Consider the following 10,945-nt stretch of genomic DNA (forward strand, 5'->3'; position numbering starts at 1 on the left):
ATGACAAAGAAAAGGTTGGAGTGAGAGAGATGAAAGAGAAAGGATTGAGAGGAATGAGAGAGAGGTGACTAAGGGTTTTGGGTTTTTTTTTTTTAAGTTTTGATAATGAAAATTATTAAAATACCCTTAACCTTAAAACTTAGAATCCATGATATATAAAGGCATTTTTGTCTACTAAAATCCGGAACACATTGCTAAAATGTACCAACTGAAAAACAGACGTGCGCGTTACCAAACCCATATATGTATATATATATATATTATTCTTTTAGACATAGAAATAGAAAGTTGCGCATAAGATATTATGATATAAAAATCAATAAAAATTTAATTATTTAAATATTAAATACAATTATTTATCTCTTTATTTTTTATTTATAGATTTTAAAAGAAAGATATGATCTGATCTGTGATATTGATACTTCATTTTAAATTGATTAAAATTAATGTCAATCTCTCTGTTAATTAATTATTTTGTGTGGTTAAAAAAGATCGTATAAAAAAATAATCCACATCATAATTAGGACGATCATGCAATATAATTATGATTTTAACCTAAATTAAAATTTAAAAACTTTAGTTGAAGCACATGTTTTTTCTTTTTTTATTTGAAAAATCTGTGAAATTAAGAGAATGTGGAACTTTGGTACACTTGAAAACCTACTAGTCAATATTCACAGCAAATGAACCCACATGCTTACACTAAAGACGTCATCTCTGCCCAATTCAGACATGGTAGGATCCGTCCATGGAAATGTGGAATTGGAATCATTCATAGTCATACTCAGCGTCACTGTTAATTAAGAAAAATAATGTTTTTGTAACGTAAAAAAAATATTTTAATGAAGTTTGTTTACATATTAGAAATTTTAAACGAGTTTAAACCTATGAGTCAAGAGGCTTTATCATGATATTAAGTTGAATTGGGTTAAAAAAAAAATCAAAGTTTAATAATATTGATCAAATTGAACCTATAAAATTAAAAGAATCCAAATTGGATCGAAAACGGGTTAATCTCTAATCCACTAGCAATATTTTTTTTACTATTTTCTTAATAATTTTTTATTATAATTATTTATTATTTAGAATGTTGTTTAATATGTGTTTGAATAATTTAAATATTTAATTTATTTATTTTTTCTAATTATATATTTTAACTATTATTTTTATAATAATACTTAGTAAAATATATGAGTATTTTGATTATATTATTTTAAATAAATGAGTTAAATAAATTCACAGTGATAAATATAACATTTCATTTTAATAGTATAATATTACTAAAATAAAATATTTTATTACAGGTATTTATAAAACATATTATCCAAGGTATATCTCATATTAGTACAATCATATAGTAGATGAAACTATAATAATATAATACATGTGTAACTCAAGTTTCGGACTATGATTTTATTTCAAATATATATTTAATAAGATCTATGATTGTTCTATGATTGATTCATATGTTTACAGTGATAAGGTGATTATTACAAAAAAAAAATAATACAAAACACATTAGACAAACAAACAATAAAGAATAAACTAATATACAAAAGGAAAATCGTATATTCATAAAACATATATCATAAAACAATGCACTCCAACATCTTATACAAATATAAAATATAAAATTGAAGGCTCTTATAAACTAAAGGCTTAATACCCTATTTTATCCCCAGTTTCGCTCGAAAATATCAAATTAGTCCATCCTTTAAAAAATGCGTCAATTACGTCCTCACTTAATAAAATTTGCATCAATGAAATCCCTTCCGTTAAATCCGTACAAACGGCGTTAATTATTTTTCTCTCTTATTAAGTAACGTCGTTTGTACGGATTTAACGGAGGGGATTTCATTGATGTAAATTTTATTAAGTGATGACGTAATTGACGCATTTTTTAAAGGATGGACTAATTTGACATTTTCGAGCGAAACTGGGACAAAATAGGATATTAAGCCTAAACTAAATTATCTGGATACAAACATTGATATCAAATCTCATAAGGTTTTGCACTTGTAATGGTCTCTTCTACAATGCGGAGGATATGTTTCACTCTATCACTTACAAGGTTAAAAATATATTGTCTGTCATAAGAACTACGTTGACCATGACATCTTACCACTATCAATCCCTCAATCATTATTTTCTATGAGTTAAATGGTTAGTAGAGTATGAAGATAATTTTCAACCCCAAATTCCGACTCATACGTTACATAATAACTAGAAATTGTCCTGAACTTCATCTCTCCAAACAACCATACTTTACTTCATATAGAATCATTATTTTTATACAAAATTCATTCATCTACGCAAAATATGATTTAACATATTCCTATATATATATATATATATATATATATATATATATATATATATATATATATATATATATATATATATATATATATATATATATATATATATATATATATATATATATATATATATATATATATATAATTTTATATTTTAACGGTGGAGATGGTTTTAGAAGATGAGATTAGAGATCCTTGTTAATTAATATAGTAAAAGTAGAATATATTAAAGAATATGAATCTCGTGTTAAATACATGAATTACATTTGAGTTTTGATTTTTTTTTTAATGAGCGTCGTGTTGTAAAACTAAGTGTGATGTTTTTTAAATTTGATGAATCTTAATTATGAAATTTCATAAATTTACCTTTTTTTTATTATTAGTAGGATAAAAAATTACTTGTATCAAGGTGATTTGTTTATGCGCACAGATCAATAATTGATTTGAATTGTTAAACTTGAATTTTATGATAAATTGGAATGAAAACCTTTTGTGCACGTGATTTTTGATCGGGGAAAGAAAAAGTACTTGAAATGAATTTGCATTACCCAATCGCAATGTACAAGGCTTTTTAAAGTAAATGAAATTGAAATTAAATTCAAAAGTTTTATTCGGTATTATCGTACGGGAATACTATATATGACCCGGAAGTAACGTCATGACATAAGTAACACTTAGTATCTACAGACTTTTAAGTTAAAGTTATAAGTGAATGATAGATTTGTATGTTATCCAAGTTGCAATATTTATGTTTGTTTCATTTCAAATTAATATTATTTATTTTAGTAACTCTTAAAAAATATTTTTAAATTTATTGAAAATTATTATTATAAAATATTTATGAATCATTTAAAGTTGATTAATTGGTTTATAGTTAGTGAAAATAATAACCGGAGATAACTTGTGTGTGCCATCAATACTCTTTTTGTAATTAAAAGTATAGGGTGATTTCAATATGCACTTTTATGTATCAACACTTATGTAAAACTTTGTCATTAAGTGTTAATTTTCAACTTACCAAATTTTTATGTATCTTTCTTGTCAATTAATAAAATTAACTTTTCTAAGAACAAGTTAAACTTCACTTTTAAGCTATGGATTTTAACAAAATAGAGGAGAAATAAGTTATTATTACTTAGTGAAGTAGTTATAAATAAATATGCAATTGTAAAATTTGTAAAAGATCATTTCATTTATTATACTATATAAAATATACCGATCAAAATTAATTGTCATTTATGAACAATTAACAGGTATTAATAAGTTAGATTGTCTTAAGCTTTACAAGTTTACGGTATTATTGGATTTGATAGAAAAAGATGATTGTATATAGACATCAATTGTATATTTATAGGACTTGTGACAGTCAAGTCGATTGATTAACCATTAGTGCAATATATAGTTGACTTGAACGTCGGAGTGTCTTGTGCAGGTCAACAACTCTCAGACCAATTTAACCGAAACCATTTGGCGTCTACCGTTAGACCCGAACCCACGACCACAAGGTTAAATTGCAAATAAAAATGCAAATAAATATAAACGAGGTAATGAACCACTCACCAAATAAAATAAATAAAAAATAAATTATAATAAGATTAAAATGACATCACTAAATAAATATAAATGAAAATAAAGTTATGGAAAATCTTACTATAGATAAAATAAATTGGAATGATAAAAATAAATGAAAATGAGGTTTAGAACACTTGACTCTATAGAATAGAAAATAATTACAAATGAAGATAAAGTTACGAACATCTCAACCAATAAAAAAAATCTCAATAGTAGGATAAATATATAAATAAGATCAGTAACACTTTACTAAATAAATCAAATATGAAAGTAGCTATAATAGATATGAGATCAGAAACACATTAGATAATAAAAATAAATCTCGATAAGAAAAATGAGTTTATAAATGAAATTAATAATATGTCATGAAAAAAATAAAATACGAAAGTGAAAATAGTGCATACGACGTTGCAGATTGGTTGGGTAAGAGTGAAAAATGGAGAAGATAGCTTTAAACATTTCACTTGATAGACAAGCCTTGTGAGATGAGAAGAAGGATTTTTGGTAGAGAAAAAAATGGTTGTTTAGAGGCCCTGGTTACAAGTATGGAGAGTGATTGGGTTGCCATGGAATAAGGTACAGTCCCAGAAAACTTCACATGCATAGCAATTTTGTATGTGACCAATCACATGGCGCAGGTATATATGTCTGTGATACTAGGAGAACCAGTGCCCACTATCCACATTCTCATCATGCCATCCCTCACTACTTATAACGTATGCTATGGCCCTACCTATCATCTTTTTCTCTCGCACAATTCCCCATGTAACCTTCATCACCCAACAACGCACCATCACTCTATCAACCCTTCACCCTTCCATTCCAGACCGATGCTTCTCACATCAGCAAGAACGCATGTGACGCTACCATTCACTCAAGATCAAACACTACACCAGAAACACCCACAAATAATTCAATACACTGTAGCTCATAGGAGTAGGCTTGTGGGAGACGCAGCAGAATAACTGTACAAAACGAGTGGCGGCGATTCCAACTTGTCAGATGCACCATATCTAACTTTCCCACCTAGGCCCACCACAAAAACGTACTACGTTAACCTTAATAATGTCTTCGAAATCCTGTTTTTACTATTTTTCATTCTATAAATACATACCTTTTACTTATCAAATAACAACAATATTTTACTTTCTTAAACAAAATATTAAATAAGGTGTTGTCAAACAATTTACGCAGACGTTATGTTAGTGATGAGTGACGTCAATGGTTGTTGGGTTGAGAGTTTTAAGTGTGCGATGTTGACTAACATAGTGAGTTTTGTTTACACACCCACTTTTACTACATTATAAAAAATATTAAATTTAAAATGACTCCTAGGATTAAAATATATTCTTCAATCTTAATATAATAAGTTAAAGCTCTAAGGCTTCGTTCTTTTATAGGGATTTGTAACAGATGATTTGAATGAATTTAAGTAGATTTGAAGGTAATTTTTTTGTTGTTTTTTTGAGTGAATTTGTAGATAATTGAGAGTGAATTTGGAAGTAAAGTTTGTGAGAATTAGTGTAGGATTTGATTAATGTGACAGATTTACAAAATTAGTTTAATTGATAAAAATTGAAGATTACCAAAATACTCCTAGTTATTAAAGTAATATAAAATGTTATTTATTAATGTTATATTTAATTGTAAAAATGTTTATAAGAGAAAAAATAAAAATTAATTTTTAAAATGTAAAAAATGATAATTTAGTAAATTGAAATAATAATAATAATAATAACTATTATTATTAATAACATTATTATTTTTATTATTATTAATATTAATATTATTATTATTATCATGGTTATTATTATTATTATTATAAAGAGAGAGAAAAAATCATTATTATGAATATTATTAATTATATCATTATTATTAATTATTATCATTACTATTATTAATTATTATTATTATTAATTATTATTATTAGTTATTATTTTTTTTCTTGGTTGTAGATGTAATACATTCACACTGTGGTAATAAAATACATTCACATAATGATAAGTGTAAGGGACTAAAAAGACATTTGATTATAGATTATCTTATATTTAATTTTAGAAATGTTTATAAGAAGAAAAAGAATTAAAATTAATTATTAAAATGTAAAAAAAAATTATAATAATAATTATTATTATTATTATTGATTATTATTAATAAAAATATGTAACCTGGAAAAGAAATCCCATTGTGGTGTGCGTTGGAGTGTTTCAAACACTTACATCTCTTTTTCCATGCATACAAAGTTAAGAAAATTTTCCAGAACAACAACACAGACATTTAAGAACAACCATAACTAAAAACGAAAACACACAGAATCTCCACCATGCTCAATTTTCCTCACAAACACCAACAAAATCACCATGTTCAATCCTCGACCCAATGAAATACCCCAATACCTACAACGGACCCCACCTGAGATCCCTGCCAAAAGTTCAACTTTCTCCTCTTCCCTATGAGCAACCCCTCATTCCTATCCGTGATCCGGAAACCGACCCGAATGTACCATCGGAAATAGTCACCGATCCAGCTCTTAGCCACCTGAAACCCAAACCAGATGTCCCAAAACCGTTGCTGACCCCACCCGAGATTGAGATTCTGCTGTCGAAGTTGCCTGAGAAGGTTCCAAAACAACCATCACGTTCACAACACCTCAAAGAGTTCCACTGAACACCTCTATCACAAACAAAGGTTATGGGTGCTCATATTTCAACCACCTCCATGGACTCTACTACATGGAACCTAGGAACCGAATATACATGTTCTGAATAATGGGGAACCAATAAAAAGAAAAGGGAACCGAATACAGTTTCGTGTGTTTTTCTTCCTACTCTTGTAATCGAATATGGGTTGCATGTAACCGAATACTCTTATCCTCAAATCTCATCTTCAACCACTGTTCTTCATCTTCATCTTCAAACATTTGTATTCATCTTCAACCATTTTGTTCTTCACAGAACAATGAACCGTGCTCAACTCAATGTTTTGTAATATTAATCATACACTTGTAATCACTTCTTTATTCGTTTGAACAGAATATGTTAAGCTCATAAATGGAGGTGAAATTATATAATAATTATAGGGCAAATAAGACTTTTTGCACTTCATCCCTTCAAATCTCCGCACATCTGCGGGTGATGAAAAATGTATACATCCCACAAATGTCTTCCAATCTGTCTTTGCATTTCTTTTGAAATGAACACAAAATTGAACTCAATTCCTCACTCGCAAAACTTCATAAATAGTGAAATCTGTTCAAACGAATACAGCGTAAGTTATACAAGCATTATATCATTTGAACCGATAAACATAATGTCCAGGTTTACCGTGTTCATTATTTCCCAGCGTTACTGTTTTAAGCAATTGCGGCTTTTTCTTTCTGGATTCCATCGTTACTAACTACACCCAATGTTAACACAACACAAAAAGGTTAAAAAATTTCTTTCACTCCATTATCTATTCTTACCGAAATTTTGTCTCATGTGAGGTTAACTAGCCGGTCTTTGGAGCGAATGTGAATTTTAATTTGTTAAAAAAAAAATCCACCTCCACTAACTTCATCCTTAAGGTAATAAAGAGTATTTTGTGATTATGAAAATAAAGAATAAATATTAAATTAGTGTACTTTATGTTATCATGTATTTATAATTTTTTTCGGATATGTTAATATAACAATAATTAAGATAAACTTAAAATATAACAATAGATTAATAAATATAATAATTAGATTCGATTTGTTATAACTTGATTTTTGTTTATATTATAATAAATATTTTTTTTCTGTGTTCACATAAATATCATGTTTATTAGTCCATTTTGAATTTGACAATAATAATATATTTTGGATTGGATAGGTGCAAAAGTTTCTTGAGCTTGAAAGTTAATAATTTTTGCAAGTGGATGAAGTTATTAAATCAACAAATTTATATGTTATTTTTGACTCTTTTATATATGCTACTTTTAGTTTTTGGACAAGTTGTATGCTCCTTTTAGCACATAATTGAATTGTACTTGAACACTTATATTACCATTTTTTTGGATGCTTAATTTATACGAATTTTTTTCAAGTAACTCCATAGTCGAACATTCGTAAGTCCATAATCGGACACTTATAAGTTTATGGTCGGACACTCGTAAAGTACTAAGAATATTTTTTAAGTTGGTCTATGGTTTGATATTCATGTTTAAATATACTGAATAGTCACATATTTTGATGTTCATATTCAGATTTACCGAGTAGTTACATCTTCAAGAGCTAAGATTTATCGAGTATTCGCAAGTTTAGACATTGGACTTGAATTTATCAAGTAGTTGCAAGTTTCAGACGCTAGGTTCGAATGTATCAAGAGTCATAAATTTAGATGTTGAGTTCATATCTACCTAGTAGTTACAAGTTCGAACGCTATTCATATATTTATGAAACATAAAGTGTGTTCGAACGTTATTCATGTACTTATAAAATATAGAGTGTAATATTAAATAAAATGAAGAATTTATTAAATGTATATGTGGTGTGCCTCACCAAGACCTTGCCGTAAGGAAGTTAATATTTCATACAGATTTATATTTATTAAATAATTCTAATTCTGGTAATAATAAATTATTTTAGAACGAATAGATATATTATCTTATTGTTGTCATCGTGCGTTGCTGTTACTTCATTAGAGTAACTGCATCTTCATTTCCACTGTTTCTTCATAGTCACTGCATCTTCATTTCCGCTAAAGAAGAAAAAGACTTTGTTCCAAAAAAAAATTGTTCTAAAAGATTTGTTGTGAAACTCGTTATATGAAAAATTTGTTCAAAAGATTTATTCTAGTAGAATGAAGGTAACATTCACGTTCCATAACGCTTGTACTGGAAATTTTGTTCTAAAAAGCTTATTTTGAAATGTATTTTATATGTTTCAGAAAGTTTATTTTAACATTTCTATTTCAGAAATTCTGTTATGAAAATACTATTTTTAAAATCCTAAAGACTTCTGAAACAGGTAATCTAGAAGCCAATTTTATGAGAACAAAATGATCTTTTTCAAAATTATGAAGGTGTAGCTTGAAATTATTGGTGCAGGAAGAAAAGGCCGCAAGTACTCAATCTCACTATTCATAAAAGTGGGCTTGGGATAAGTTAACAAAGTCCATTGGGCCGGTCCTTAAACAAGTCACCACAATCTTCACTAGGGTGTTACTCCCTCCACCACCACAACTTGCTTCCTCCACCACCCCATTTCCCTTTTACCCTTTTCTTTATTTTTTCATTCTTATTTTACCCTTATTAAAATTTTAGGGTTAATATTATTTAAAATCTCACGTAGACATTCATTATCTTTATCATTCTTCCTTCTTTCTCTTTATTATTTTTCTCAGACCAGATTGTCTCTTACGTTCCACTACCCTTGGGTTGTCTCTCATGTTCCACTTCTTCTCTTTTATAGAATTGTGACGTGAGAGTGTGGTGGACTTTTTGTTTAGTAAGATTGAAAGTGGGGAAAGCAATTTATCTTCCGCCGTGAGTGTGGTGATGCTTCAAGGTGCTGGTTCAGAGACGTGAAAGGTTCAGAGGCGTGAAGGTGCATAATAAAACCCTAAAATATAAACCTTATAATCTTTAAACGGATGCTCACATCCGTTTAAAGATTATACGATTTATATTTTACAGTTTTTTTTATATTAATTTTGAAGATATTTAAATAATGTAATTTATATTTTTTGATATATTATTTTTAAATATATTTTGACGTATTTTAATAATGTATTTTTGAGGATCTTTATTGTTATTAGTATACACCGCCGAATGGCTGAAGAGGAAGAAAACAGATATGGAGGAAAAATGGAAGATGAGAAACGGATGTGATGGAGTTTGGATGAGAATCTGAGAGAGTTGGGAGGTGGGTGAGAAGGGATAGAAAAATAAATTTTAGGATTAAAGTAAATAATTAGAATTAAAAAGTAAAAAGGTTATTTTTATAATTATAAAAGATTAATTTTGTAATTCAAAAGATATATAATAGAATTGAGGTGAAAAGAGAAAATGTGGTGGTGGAAAGAGTAACACCCTCTTCACTACTCTCCAACTTTCAACAAACTATAATACACCAAGCAAGAACTTACGAGTTAGCTGCTACTCAGGTCTCTGATAGTGGGAGATAAATTTTAAACCGTTAGATCCTTTTTCACTTTTAAATCAATGGTTCGCTTTTATGCACGTGTCAGAGTTTCTCACCATTCACTCGCTTCCTTAAAACCTCTCTCATCCACGCGTCGCGCAGACACTGGTTCCAAATTCAAACCTTGGTCGTGGTGTGTGGTGATCGCCACCGCCCACGGTTGTCCTAAAGGCGGCGCCGTTATGACATCATGAGTGGCTCCGGTGACGTCACGGCGGTCACGTGGAACATTTTGCATTCTTGGACGGCGATAGTACATTTAGTCGGTGACGAAACAGCAACACAACAATCTTATATCTTCTTATATTATATACATCAACTTCAATCACTCTTCAGCCTTCGAATAAGAACAATGTTTGAAGATCGATAAATGACACACTAAAAATTACATTTCAAAAGCAAATATTTGGCTCCCACTCCATGATGTATTATCGTCACAACGTTATTTTCTGTCTTCCAACATTATAACCAAAAACAAACACAAATCTTAATGTGTTTCTATTTCTTTTCACTTACTAAAATTAACTTCAACTTTTTTCTTTTCTTTTTTATTATTAAAAACCTATAATCTATAAAGACAGATGTTCATGCCTAAAAACATTCTCTACAGTATACTTTCTCATACTATGTATACATTCACGGAATATTATGTACTAATATAGAAAATACTAATGAATTACTAACATTTTTAAATTATACCACACAAATTATTTATCAGAAATATGAATACAATTTATATTTTAAAAATATTTGTTTAGTATGAATTAATCATGTAAGTATTGCATAAAGTAAACCACAGTTATTACGATGAGCGTGAATTGAAAATTTTAAATTCCGATTCAGATCTAAAATTAAATCAGAGTCATATTTAAAAAATAGTTTAAACTTTTAT

Source organism: Vigna umbellata, chromosome 8, assembly GCF_029865625.1.
Source record: "Vigna umbellata cultivar VRB3 chromosome 8, Vumbellata_1.0, whole genome shotgun sequence".
Taxonomy (NCBI): domain Eukaryota; kingdom Viridiplantae; phylum Streptophyta; class Magnoliopsida; order Fabales; family Fabaceae; genus Vigna; species Vigna umbellata.